Raw genomic sequence first — 13,873 nt, forward strand, 5'->3', positions numbered from 1 at the left:
GGCTGCCGGGGGTGCTTCCCCAGAGCGGCTCCCGAGAGCGTGGCAGGGCTGAGTCGGTAGCCCTTCGCGCAGCACCAGCCAGCGCAGCGGCCGGGAGGAGCGCTGCGACCTCTCCCAGGGCGGTGACTTGAACCTCGGAGCATCCGTGTCCCCCAGGCCGCCGGCGGGTGCCGCCTCACCCGGGGAGCAGGGGCAGGGACACGCTGCGGGGGCAGGGACATCCCTCTCCCCGCGTCGGAGCCCTGTCCCCCCCGCCAAAGGGAGACCCGGGACATCCATCAGCTTGATAAATGGGGGTTACTCACTCCTGTTCTCCCTCCTAGTTTATTTTCTTAAACTACCGGGCAAAAAGCGTAATGACGGAGCGGACAAACAGACGACAGCTTTATGGATGGAGCTCAGCTCCGAGGGCTGAGGAGTGTTAAAATCCGAGCTCCGCTGCCTTTACCCGTTTTCGCTCCAGTTCGGGTCACTTTAGCCTCTTAAAGAAGAAGGGAGGGGAAAAAAAAAAAAAAAAAAAAAAGGCAGCCTTGGCTGAGTTTTAAAGGAGGAGACACTTACGGATTTATTTTATGGGCTGACCAGGACTGTTTTCCCTGCTCCCCTCGCCGTTAGCTCAGCTCCTTTGCAAATCTAATCTGCTCGGCTCCTTTGCTATTTTTCATGTTGGACCCATGCGTTTCTCCTCTAAGCCTTTCTCCTTTTTGATGTAGCGAGTCAATTGAAGAATGTTGGTCTCGGTTATCAATCACCCAGCTGGGGCTTAAAGGGCTCGGGCTAATCAGATTTAATTGCTCATGTAGCGCCACTCCTGCCCTGGGCCACGACCGACTTGCTCAATTAAACCCCAAATACCTGCAATCAATAAATAAGGAATGACAACACGTTTAAGGGATTTATCCAGCAAAGGAATTGAACTGGAAACAGATTACAACAGAAAAAGGCCCTTTTGTAATTAAACGTACACCTCTTACAGTGGGAAAAGCTATGTTTAAAACTAATAATAATAAAAAGTAAGAACAAGGAAAAGAAATATAAAGAAGAGAGATCTTGTTCCCTTTGCCTGGGGAAAGGAGAGATGCAGGCTCTGCCTTCGGAGGGCCCATCCCCATCACTTTTTTATTTTATCTATAGCCCGGTGTGGTGCCGGGGTCTCTGCTGCCCCCGTTCCCCCCTTCCCCATGTGGCCGCTCACCCCTCAAAAGCGTTTTCTGTGTAAATGCCCTGGCCAGCGGAGCGAGGCGGCATCGCTTCTGACAACGTGAAAATGTTAGTCCCTATCTCCTTAAAAAAAAAAAAAAAGGGGGGGGGGGGGGGTTGGAGAGGGGAAAGATTTGCTTTTCCAGCCTCTTCTTTGGGACATAGTAGTAACTGACCGAGATCAAATAACGCTGAACGTGCATAAATAATCGCTTTTGGCATATTTGCCATTCCATTATTATTATTTTTTGTTAAGAACCACTTTGAAAGTGGCAGATACAAAAAGGGTTTGTAATTAATACCAAAACACATTACTTTGGGCCATCCAGGCATGCTCTTGCCCAGGGTTTCTGCACCAGCAGCTGCTGTCTTTTATTGGGATTAGGTTGTAAAAGTGCCCCTTCAGCAGATCTGCTGTCAGTGCTCATGGAAAGAGCAACGAGAAAAGAAAGCAGCGGGAGGAGAAGCTTGCCTAACCCGGAGGAATCCGAGCGAGGCGCTCCAGCACTGCAGTCACACTGCACCGAGGTGGATGTCTCAAAGCTCACGATTTGCAGAGATTTTTGCTCAGCTCTGCTCCAGAGCCTGAATTGGGGGCCCTCAGTGACTGAGAGAGCTCCCTGCACCCCCTGGGGCAAGCAACCCCACCAAACTGGCCAGGAAACCAGCTGAGACCACGGCTGGGTGTTGCTTCTTATCCCTAGTCCCAGGCTCTTGGGATGGAGCTGGTATCCCTGCACCACTCAGCCCAGCAGTTCTGGGCAAGGTATGAGCTGGGTGGACGGGTCAGAGGGCATTGTCCATCTGGGGAACTCTTCTCCCTCTGCATGTGCCATCCACTGAACAGCTCAACTCTGAGCTTTGCTCGTTAAACATGTCTGCTAACATCTTCTGTGCTAGGTGTATGGGGTGGTGCTGGCAGGACACCTGGATCCCATTGTGGGTTTCCCATGGCTCCCACTGGGATACAAACCTGTTGCAAACCTGCTTGTAACAGTGCCATTCCAGAGCCACTTCTGCACATTCGGTGGCTGATCTGTAAGACAATCTTTGTGGGAAGTGAAGGTAAAAACCTTCATAGAAGTCAAGGTGTTGATTAAAAAAAACCCTCAGCTGTCAAGGGAGTATTTCTGTAAGGACTTCTGTTTGTTTGTTCCTTAGCTTGGTTTCCTAAGGAAGCCAGGATTATATGATCAAACTCTTACAGCCTTTTGAACTCCTGGGCCAACTCCAATCAAAATTGACAAGGGGGCAGAGGTCTCAGAAATAATCAGGTTGCTGTGATTTTCGCAAAAATAGACTGCTGGATAGCAGAGAGACAGATCCTGTTAAATCCCCACTAAGGCTGTAACCAGAGCTCAACGCTTAAAAAACATCGGAAAAGCTAAATGGGAGTGAGCACAACATTACAAATACCCCAGCAGCTTCTACCTTGGCTACTAGAGACAGTAGCGATGAGGTACAACTACTGAAAAGTAGGCTTCATTTTGCTGCTTGAGGAAATACTTACTGGTTGTATTCATCAGTCTTTGCCACTTTCTGGACCAAACTGCCCATTGACTTGGAGAGCTGCAGAACATCAAAGGGCAGATCTAGGCACTGGCAGAGTCTTCTGGGACAGTTCCCATTCTGTGGTTAACAGCATCATCCAGGGCAGCAAACTGCAGAAATGCCTCCCTGGGCTGCCTTGGAGGAAGCCTGAAGCTCAGTGGTGGCCCAGGAAGTCAGGAGATGAGTGGTCCATTAGTTTGTACAACAGAGGCTTTGCCCTCATTGTTGTCTGTGTTCTCTCTTTCAGAGCCACGTGGAAAGCCACATTGCCTTTTTAACAGGTTGATCCAAATCCTGTCAAGTAGCAAGGACAAGAGAAGGAGTGAAAATTCTCTCAGCTGCTTTGATGAGCCCTTAAGCAGGCTCTTGACAATTTTTTTTTCTTTAACTAGTGAAATAGATCTAGGAACAAACAGTTTTATTTAGACTATGAAACTCAGGCTGATACCTTTGCCTGTAAAGAAGGAATCTTTGCTGCTTGTACTCTCAGTCTAGCCTGAAAAGCAGTTCTATGAATTAATGTTTGATACAATGAATACTCAGCCGGCTGCTACTTGGTGGGTGCTTGCTTTTGAGGTTGGTGTGTGCTGCCATGCTTCCAGGTTTAGGTAGATGATGCCAGTAGCAAGTTGGGTGGTACTATAGACGGGCAAATAGACCCATTCATAGAAGACACTTGACTTCAAGTCCATAGAGAACACAATTCGTAACTCCACAGCAAAGGGCAGCAGCCAGTCATTCTATGCTGCTACAAAAGCAATGAGACCTTCTCTGGCAAGCTGAGTGCAGAATGAGACATTTCCTCCTTGCTGATGCCAAGTCAAACTGGGCCAGATTGGAACAGCTCAGCTAGCCAGGTTGCCAGCTCATGGCTGTCTCAGAATTTGAGCTGTCATTTACAGAAATAAAAGCACAAATGTTTTTGTTGTCATTGAAAATACTCCCAGTGCTAACAGTTCTGAAAATTAATATAATGTGAACAAGGTGCAAGAGATTTGCTGAGCCTGTAGAAAAGCCAGGTCTTGCAGTTCCCTGGGGAGAGAGAGTTATTTTACTCTATGTCATTGGATTATTAACTCTGAAGCCTAACGAAGGCAGTCAAGCTAGCAAGCATTTTGCCATCCATAGGCATTGCAGATTTGAAGAATCTCATTGAATGGCATCTGACTTCAGCATCAGACACAGCCAAATTGGGGATAAACTAAAGGAAAGCTTAGGAAAAATAGAACAAGGCAAACAAATATGACCAGATTCCTTCCAGAGCACACAGCTGCCTACGCATACTCCAGCTAATCCCTTCTGGCAGATTTCCGTTTTTTCTCAGATCTGACCATTTCCCTTCTTCTAAGACTTTTTGCTCTTTGAGGTGAGGGGGGAAGGGAAGAAGAAGGAATGAAAACAGGGAATTCCATGAAAGTCTGTTGTATGCAAGGCTGGAATAACCTAAAAGCTTTACAAATGCAGAGCAATGCATGGGAAGGGATAGGCGGAAATGCCACATGGAGCCAGCCAAGGGCTGGCCTCACTAGGACGTACACAAATTGGAGTGGGAACCAGTTTGTGAAGGCGGAGCAAGGCCAGGGATCAAATCACACAGCACAAAGTGGAATCATCAAAGAATTTAAAACACAAAAATCCCCCTAAATATCTGAAGTAGTCTATTCAATACTTGATTTCTGTCCTCCAAGCCACGCAAGCAAAAATCCTGAACATATTAGAATCAGTATTGTTATGCTCTAACTTGGACTTCACATGTGTTCACACATGATGGAGGCCCATCCTCCTTCTGGTCTTGATCTTAAACAGGGAACAGTGAGAGTGCGATATCTGCATGGTGCTGGTTTTATGTAGTATGCTCTTTGACGGAAAGATTGTGTGTGTTGTAGGTGACAAGAAACTGTCTATAAGGCTACTCCCCAGCAAGCATTTTTCTGTCCAGAACAGCCAGAACATAAAGAAGAGCACTACAACATGGGATGCTGCCATAGAGGGAAAACCCATCTGCTCAGAAATCCCAATCCACTGTCCTTAAGGGATGTAATTCACCTCTGGAATCTGGGAGTTAGCTTTCAGATCTCTAGGAAGGCAAGTCCTGGTCCCTGCCTCTTTGCTGCTCCTGGAATAAAGTCAGGAGGAATAAGGCTCTTGTATTGCTCTAAGCTTGTGGGATATTACTTATTGGTAGTCTGTCTGAGGGACCAGGAGGTTCTTTCCCATCTAGTGTGGCTGGAATAACAACAAGGTGGATAGCGTTCATCACTAGAGAGAGGCAGAAACATTGGGTTTATTTTCACCGTAGTCTTAGCCTCACCCTACCCTCATTTCTGCCCTGATAGCACCCCGGCTCTGCACGATGGAGGTGATTGAAGACGTTACTGCCTCCAGCTGTCTGCCTCGCCCCGCAACCAAGAGTTGGCAGAAAGCAACGTGTCTGTGCTTCAGCTGCTCCAGTTCATGGTCTGGCTTATTAGCTTATACTGTTGAGAAGACCAAAAGTTGATTATGCATTGCCTCTAGGGAGGAAAGCACCAAAGGGGGAATCTAGTTGTCTACTTTGGTGCTTTTAAGAGAATAGGCCTGTATATATATATTTGCTTTGCTCTTTGTAAATTAAAATACATTAACCTTGAGAAATGCAAAGTAATTTTCACCCTTGCAGTTCTTCAACTGGCTCTTCTGAGCTTGCTTTTTTGTCATATCACGAGACCATAAGAGTCACTAGGGGCTGCTAAGCTCACATTGGCATAGTCACATTAGATATCCCCTGGACTGATGTGTGTCACCGTGTTTTATGGTTGGACTGAGAAACTCAGACATAACTTGTAACAGCGGAGAAGAAATGATAGAAATGACTAGTGGATCACTGATTTCTCTTTGTTATTGCTTGGAGAGCATCCTCATACACCAAACAGAGTTCTTTTGGACTAGATTTTAAGATATGATCAGGCAAGTGGCATAGATAAGTGCAGCAGAAAGGAAATAATATCTTCTTTTTCCAGAAGGCAGCTCAGGCACAAAAAGAATAAGGAATTCACCCCAGTGACACAGAAATCTCTGGCAGAGTCCCATCAGCTAAATCCTTGCTGGGCCAAACTTTCTGATGGCCAAACAGACATACAGTGACTCTCACTGTGCAAGTTCCTGCACTCTACTAACTGGGAAGAAAATCTCATCTGTTTGCTTTAATTTCTTTTCTACAGAGTTTTAGTAGCTGAAAAGCTGTTGTGAGCTATTACCTTAATTAGAGTTCATCGCTCTTGCTGTAGTACGTACCAGCATAACACTAAATTCTAATAATCCAAACAAAAATCAGTCTATTTCATAAAACATAATCTCTTTCTGGTGTCTGAGGAGAGCTATCAATTCAGAGACTCAATGTGGTTCTGCCTGAAGTCAATGGCAAAGCTATTAATAATGGCAGAATCAAGTCTGTTCACTAATTTGCCAAATTCCCCATCATTAGTGTGAATTAATGAGATCCTACTGGAGCTGCCTTTTGGCTGTGGGTGAAGCGGAACATGCCTGGCAGCACATCAGCATTAGAAGGGAGGCAGGAGAGAAGCAGGGAGGGGGAGGGAGATGAGCAAATGGAAGACGCTTAATGCAGTCCAGATGGAAAAAATTGACCCTGACTTCACCAGTCAGGCAATGGCCATAGCCAAGCTGTTTCCTAGTGAGGAGAAAAACTAGAGGCTCAAGTAGCAGATGAGAAGTCAGCTCACATAAAATAAGACAACCATTCCCTTTGCCCCCTAGCTGATCTTTTGCCCAAAATGTGAAGAAAACTCATGTTTTTCTGCCTCTTCTCAAAGTTGTCCAGTGGTTTTCCTCTTCTTGCTTGCTTTAAAGCTTCTAGAAGTAGGAGTGCTGGTGCATGAAGTGGAAGGCTGTGCTCACTCTCACATCCAGCTCCATCCAGAACTAAAATTATAATAAAAATTTCATGAAGAAAACCACTTCTGTGAGATTTACAGTGCCAAGAGGGTCATATAAAGTTTGGAGAAGCATCCAAAGAGATGTCAAATGGAATTTAATTGAACTTGGCTGTCATCACTAAATAGGACACATCACTTGGAGCTTAATGGATCCTGCCAAGCCTAACAACAGATATTGTTGCTCTGTTCCTTGAGATGGTGATGGCAGTTTAACTGTCCGTGAGTCACTGAGATAATAGCTATTGCTTTAAAAGAATGTGTGGTGAGGAAAGGATGTTCTTGTCTGACGCATGTGTCTGCTTCTGGTGCCATCACAAAGACAATGCCAGGCTAATGCCTGAGTGTGATCTTTTAATGGTGGCAGCCCTAACAGCTTTGTAGAAGTAATTGAGTAAAGCAGAATATTTCCTTTTCTTTGTTTTGTTTGTTCTGGCTACAGAGCTGAATGCATACACCTCCATTTGGGGCAGTCAGGAAGCCTGAAATTAATAGTTCAAATTAAAGGCATAAAGCACAGGAAAAAAACTGTTTTGCTTCACTTTGTGGTGTGATGACAGCTATCCAGGAGCTTTGATAACAACCTTACTGCATTCAGAAAAGACCTTGGGAGAAATGCATGGGAGCAGACAGTTCTGAGATGGGAACTCAGAACTGCCCAGTAAAATCCCAGTGATTATTTTTACAGACTCTGTTGGCCAGGCATTTACTGTTTCAGACTACTGACCACAAATCTCCTCCTGAGCCATGCCTTACATCAAACCAACTTCCAACTGTGTGGGAACTGTGGGCTCCCTGAGTGGTGGGTATGGAGGCGACCTTCGCAATCTCCAAAGGTAGTTCAGCCCCCTCAACAGTTACCACTAGTGACATTAGAGCCATGACTGTAGTGAGCTGAAAGGGAAACAGCACATTAGAATATTTCATGATGGCAAACTACCAATAAAAAATGGACTGCCATAATCCGCTTCTAACTAAATACTGACTGGCTGTGCTGTGCTCAGCAAGAGCAAACCTTAATAAATACGATCCAGACCCTGCCATTCCTCTCCCCAAAAGAAAAGGCAAGCCACCAGATCTTCAAATACTCACTGTATTCCCTTGAAAGTCCCAGAGTTTAATCTAGTTTGCCGATTATAAGCAAACACACTCTTCTCCAGTTGTCCCACAACATGTAGCATTGATTTTCTTACAGTAAAAGTGTGGAGCAGGATGAGATACTTGATTTGGAATCTCACCTATTATTTTAAGCATCTAATTTGTACATCTGTGCCTGTACCCATCAGATAACCATTGTTTAAAGTGTTAGTCAATCTTCTTGTAGCAGGGAGAAAATAAAACATGCTAATTTTATCAGAGTTTTAAAAGGTATCATTAAATATCCTCTACTTTTTTTTTAAAAAAAAAGCCTCTGCAGGCGATGTATTGCACTCACAGAGATAAGAAATGCTTCCCGTATACAATCCATTTACTTTGTAGTTCACTTCTAATGGGCAGTTTGGTGAAAGGTACTTTCCAACATACATTTAAAGTGATCCATTCAAAAGATAAGTAAATTGCAGCTGTTCATTAAACCCAGCACTTCATGTTGTGCCGCAAACATATATTTAACCAGGAAATGCTACTGTAGGCTTTTACTGTTGTTTTTTTTTTTTTTTCCCTCTGAGATCTAGAAAACGTTATGATTCATCATCATTTCCAAAAGTGTCTGAAAATTACAGGCCAGCCACGACAGCAAAACACTAGGGGCTTGACGAAGTGAATGCACCAAAGAGCATTGCAAACATTTTCAATACAGCTCCTCTTGCTTCCTGGTTCCTTTTGATCATTGTTTACAACACGAGCTTTCTTTAGGAGGAGACAACGCTTTTTGTACTGATGCTATTGTACAGTCCATGTGCTATAGCAAAATTACTAACTCTCTAGGAAGGGTTAAAGTAGAGGCCAAACACTAAAGTGCATTGTAGTGGAGCTTTAAGCTTGCGTGCACATATGCACAGAAAGCCAGAACTTATTACTGTTTTTTCAAATGTCACGGTCTTGTCTATATAAGGCAGCATGTTAAAACTGCAAGAGCTAATTCACACAAGCAGAATTCTGCAGTCATTTTTGTTTTCCTTCCCATTTTCAGATTCATGGATACTCCACCCGTATTTCTCTGAATGGAGATGCTCAGCTGCCAGACAGGGGTTTTGGTGCAAACTGGTCAAATTCTTTGGATAGGCCAAGAAAGAGCATCAGCATTCTCAGAGCTCACGTAACATGTCTGGGAATATGGTGATGAGGGAATGGAAACATTTTTCAAGTTACTCCAACTGGAAATCTTGTCCTTTACAATGATGGAGACCAGTGTTGTCCCACCAGAAGAATTAGGCTCCCTGCTCCGCCTTGGAAGCAGGCTGCACACTACCCAGTCTCTTTAGGATGTGTGAATCACAACCCCTTGGCAGAAAACTGACTTTATGGCATAAATGCCCTTTAAGAGAGGTGCACTCATGCTGTGTATTCCCCAGTGGAGGACTGGGATTCTGCATGGCTCCTATGCAAGTGGAGAAAAATTGTGTGGGCTCTAAATAGAAGCCAGGAAGGATCTTGGCCCCCCCAAACACTGAAACTGCACAATTTCTTCAGTACTTCTTTCACCTCCTAACAAAATTAAGAGCAGACATTTTTGTTTTTGTGGGGAGTCCATTCTCTTCATCTCTTCTTCCCAAAGCAGAGTGATGCCACATTCTGGGAGGTGCAAATACTGATTTAACTGTGACAGCTGTGGGTTTATTCTGTGCCTGAACCCATACTCTGGGGCTTCTGTTCAGAGCTTCAATCAAACCTGGGCATTTCATAGACCATTGAACATTTTGGAAACCCCACATTTTTCATGTTGCTAGGAGTTAAACCATACTCATAGTGTGGATACCTCTGAGGAAGAAGTGGGTTTTTGTCTTGTCTTGTCAGCTTCTTGTAAAGTTTTCAGTATTTTTGCTTCTTGTTGAGCTTTAAACGCCTTAACAATCAAAGCAAAACAAAGCCTTTCTGAGGATACTTCAGCATTTCCATTTTTATTTCCCGTTAAAGTGAGGATATGCAGAGACATAATAAATATTGGAAGTCAGCAAGAGAAAAACAAAACCAAAACAAGCAAAAAAATCAACCAAATTCTTATGGAAACTTCAAGAGGTGCTTGGTGCCAATTCTGGGTAAAGATGGCTCCAGCCCAAAACATTACGTACGGACTGCTCTGAATGAGGTTTTCATAAATCAGACTTTGGCTTGGGATCTGTATTTCACAGCTGCCCTGTGTTATGTGTAGGCCAAAACAAGAACCCAAGCTTTGAATGACCCTTGGGCTGGTGGGGGAAGGGTGCAAGGTCAGGTGAAGACCTCAGGTTTGCGGTTTCAGTCAGGGTCTGTCAGGAGGTGTCTGATAAAACATGAAGGTCCACAATGAGTCCCTACTTCATCCTAGCTGATTCACCCATTTCCTTAATAATAATGAATCAGTGAAAAGAAAACTTGCTGAGGAGAAAGCCCTTCATGTACGCTGTTCAATCATTAATGCTGCTCTCTGGAGAGCAACCTCGAGAACTTCTGCAGCCACCAGGTCTGTATGACTTTCTTACTAAGAATGAATTCTTCTGTGTGAAGACATTGTGTCTGCATATATCTTACTTTTTTTTGCCTCAGTTTTGAATGTTGGAGGACGTGCAGAGCCGGAGAAGACATACTACATCACATTGGGGTTGTATTTTAACTCAGCCTGAGGCAGCAGCGGTGGAGACCGGCACAGAGGGGGCAGAGCCCACAGCTAACATTTATGGGAATAATTTGCCTTTTAGAAAATGGGATTAGCAATGCAAGGCCCAGAATTGGAGAGGCATGTATGAACCCACAATGTTAGTGGCAAGGAAAATCCTTTTCATTCATCTGCGGTTCTCAGAATGATGAAGCAGTTTAAGAAAACAGCTGGATGATGCAAGAACAGATCCTGGGAAGTTTCCTGGGGGAAAGGAGAGAGGGGTGGCAAAGGCTTGTTCCTCAGGAACACCCTGCTGCTGCATGCTTTGGCTCATAGTTTGGCCAGGGAGATGGGGAGAGGGGGCATTTCACAGTAACTGGAGCTGTAAGAAACTTCTTTGCCTAAGAAATTAATAATGTGAAACTCAACTGGCGCTGGGGTTTTGTTGTAAATTTTAAGTAACCCTGTGCTGGTTGATAGGTTCACTGTCATCTGCTGAGTCTGGCTGATGGTTCTGTGGTTTTGGTGGGAAGTCACTGAGTTTTGGTCTCAACGTGGAAGGTGCGTCGTGAGGAGTGTACAGGTAAGGAAGAAAGAAGAGAAAGAAAAGACAGCTCCCAGTTACCCCTTGCTTGTATTGAAGAGATTTACACTGCCTTGCTCCATTTTGCTTTCCAGCTACTGCATCTTTTGCATGCCCATTGGTTCTTTGTGTAAGCACTTTGTTCTCCACCACAGTCCATCAGAAGTCCTACCAGTTACTATTGTATGGAGAAAAAAAATCACTTGAGGAGCAATGAAGAAGGAAAAAAATAGACTAGAAGTCAAAAGACTTCCTTTGGTTCCAATAAACCATGACTACCATGAGCCCTCGTGCCAATTAAAACATCAGGTAGAGTATCAGCCACACCTGAGCTGGAGGCATATAATGTTATTAACAATATTTATGCTATCATCTGTAGGTCGTGTTTAGTTTCTTTAGAACTGTTCACTGGTCTGCTCAGTTCAGGATAACCTGTAAAACCTTTGGCTCCATAAAATGCCAGTGAATAGAAATAGGTGATGAATAGACTGAACACTTGGTCACATACATGGTACCTTCCATCCATTCACGTTATGGGCCAAGTCTGCACCTGCATGTTTGCATCTGTAATTGATTGTGGGAGCTATTAATCACAGGTGCATGCGATAATGTTTAGACATTGCTTTGATTCAAGGATGTTATTAAGGAATTAGGCTGTAGTAGGGCAAGAGTTTGTCTCTGCAATTAATTGCTCCTGGGGTTTTGCAATCCATGATCAAGTAGTGGTGTAAAAATCAAAGACTGACTTCAAAAACCCAAACAACAACAACAACAACCCCAGCTCCGGAATTATGCATGCTATTCATAGTCTACATATTGATGACTGAATATTTCTGTTTCACACAGACAATTGGTGAGACAAATGCTCAGTGTCAGTTTCCGAGTGTTGCTGCTGGAGCTTACAGAAGATACGTTCAAAAATGGATCAGGTAACCAGAAGGACTGTGCCTCCTGGTAGCTAAAAAGATCCCCCTGTGAGTTACACTTCAACAAGGACTGAAGAGTGACTTCACTGTGAGCTTTGGTCCTGTTGTGCCTAGGGTCCTGACAAGTTCAAAATTACCTGATTCTGTTCAAATTCACTGTAAATTTGGGCTCTTGTTATCATCAAAAGGCGACCTCATAGGCTTGGGAATTTCTCTTTTCTTAAGAGCTAGTATTGAGGATGTTTAGGCTGAATCAGGTTTTGGGTAGAAAGCTGGGTGAAAAAAAATATCAGAAGAAAATATTTCCCCGTCTTTAGGGGTAACTTTTCTTCTGGAGTCAGTATCCAGGAAGAGGGCTGGGAGATGCTTTGGTTGTAAATGAAAGGTAAACCAAAACTCTTCTCTAGGTGTACTTGATTGTTTAAAGATCTTCTGAAGTTTGACGTGTGAAAGCATTAAATGCATTAAGCCAAGATGATTCTAATTGAGGCAATGACTTTTCACTTAACCCAAACTCCTCCCTGTTATTTAAAGTGACTTTTCAGACTAGAAGGTCTTGGGGGCAGGAGCTTGCAGCAATACTAGGAACAAATTTAATAGTAGTTTTCTCACGTTCTGTGCTGATTCTTATACAAGGTTGCTGTCATTAACAAACCATTATCTTCCATCCCAGATGCATCCCAGCCCAAGATGAAATAATTTGCATTTTTTTTCAGGGTTCATTGAAATCAAATCCTAACACGTAGTAAGTTGTTGTTCTTGTTATGGGAAACGATCTTGCATTTTGCATGTCTTCTCCTTCCCTCTGGGGGCATTGCTATCAAGGTGACTGTACCTGCTTCCAGCACCAGATTAAGAGCAGTGGAGAAAAATGGAACAAAACAGAGGTTTTCAAATTCCATTCTGATGTCTAGCTGCCAAGAGAGCCTGCCGTGCCTAATTCAAGGGCTAATCCATGACCATCACTCTACTTCAATAATTGCAGAACATTAATGAGTCTGTTTCCTTATTACAGAGCTCAAAATAAGAGCATTGGCATTCGGATTTAGCAGGGAACTTTTAAAGTCTTAGCCCAAGGATTGTAAGAGGAATGGATTTTTTTTTTTTTTAATTAACTTTGCATTCAAAACTTCTGTTAAACCATCTGTTCTCATGCAAGGGGTGAGGGAGGGGGAAGCTAGCCACAGATTTTCATCAGCGAGCTGTTAAATTAGTCCCTTTACTTCACAGGGCTTGTTTTATTCAATCTGCCTTTATTAAGAACACAGGTTTGATTCTGCAAGGAACAAATTCTTCTGGTTCTTTAAGGAAAATGGTTTTAAGCAGGGTTTTATTAGGTTGCATTACTGGATAAGCGATACAACATGTTACCAGCGTGAATCATCTGATTTAGAGTGACAAGAAAGGAACTTAAAAAATACCCAGAGCCAAAACATTGGCTGGCAAGGGCTAACAGGGCCAGATTTGATCTACTTTTGCAAAGTTTTTCTGTTGCAATTGGTAGTAACTGTCTAGGGGTTTTAGATATTTTGACTAAGTCTCTTTACCATCCCTAAATTAAGAAGCAGAGAAATTAGGGCCAGGCTGAATAGTCACAGTGAAGTCAGCAGGGCTGCTGATGGAATGAAGCGTGATCTGGGAGGAGGTCTAGCACTATTTCATCCTAGGAGGGAAGAGACCTACACAGGTCATCTTGCCTTCACAGCCAGGACTGCGCCTTACAGCATGCTGGTTTTTTCCCTGCCTCAGCCCTTCTAGCACAGCTTCTGGGAACCCCCTGTGCTTGTCTGTGAGCAAAGAGGCACTTACAGATCCCTGCTTTTTGGATAATAGTCTTCAGCCAGACCAGGTGACAACAACATACCTGAGAGGCAGGACTGAAAATCCTCAGCCTGTTTCCACTGTCTGCATTCAGATCCCATTTGCTTGCTGCACTCAGATATTC

The sequence above is a fragment of the Falco biarmicus genome, chromosome 8 (assembly GCF_023638135.1).
Source record: "Falco biarmicus isolate bFalBia1 chromosome 8, bFalBia1.pri, whole genome shotgun sequence".
Lineage (NCBI taxonomy): Eukaryota > Metazoa > Chordata > Aves > Falconiformes > Falconidae > Falco > Falco biarmicus.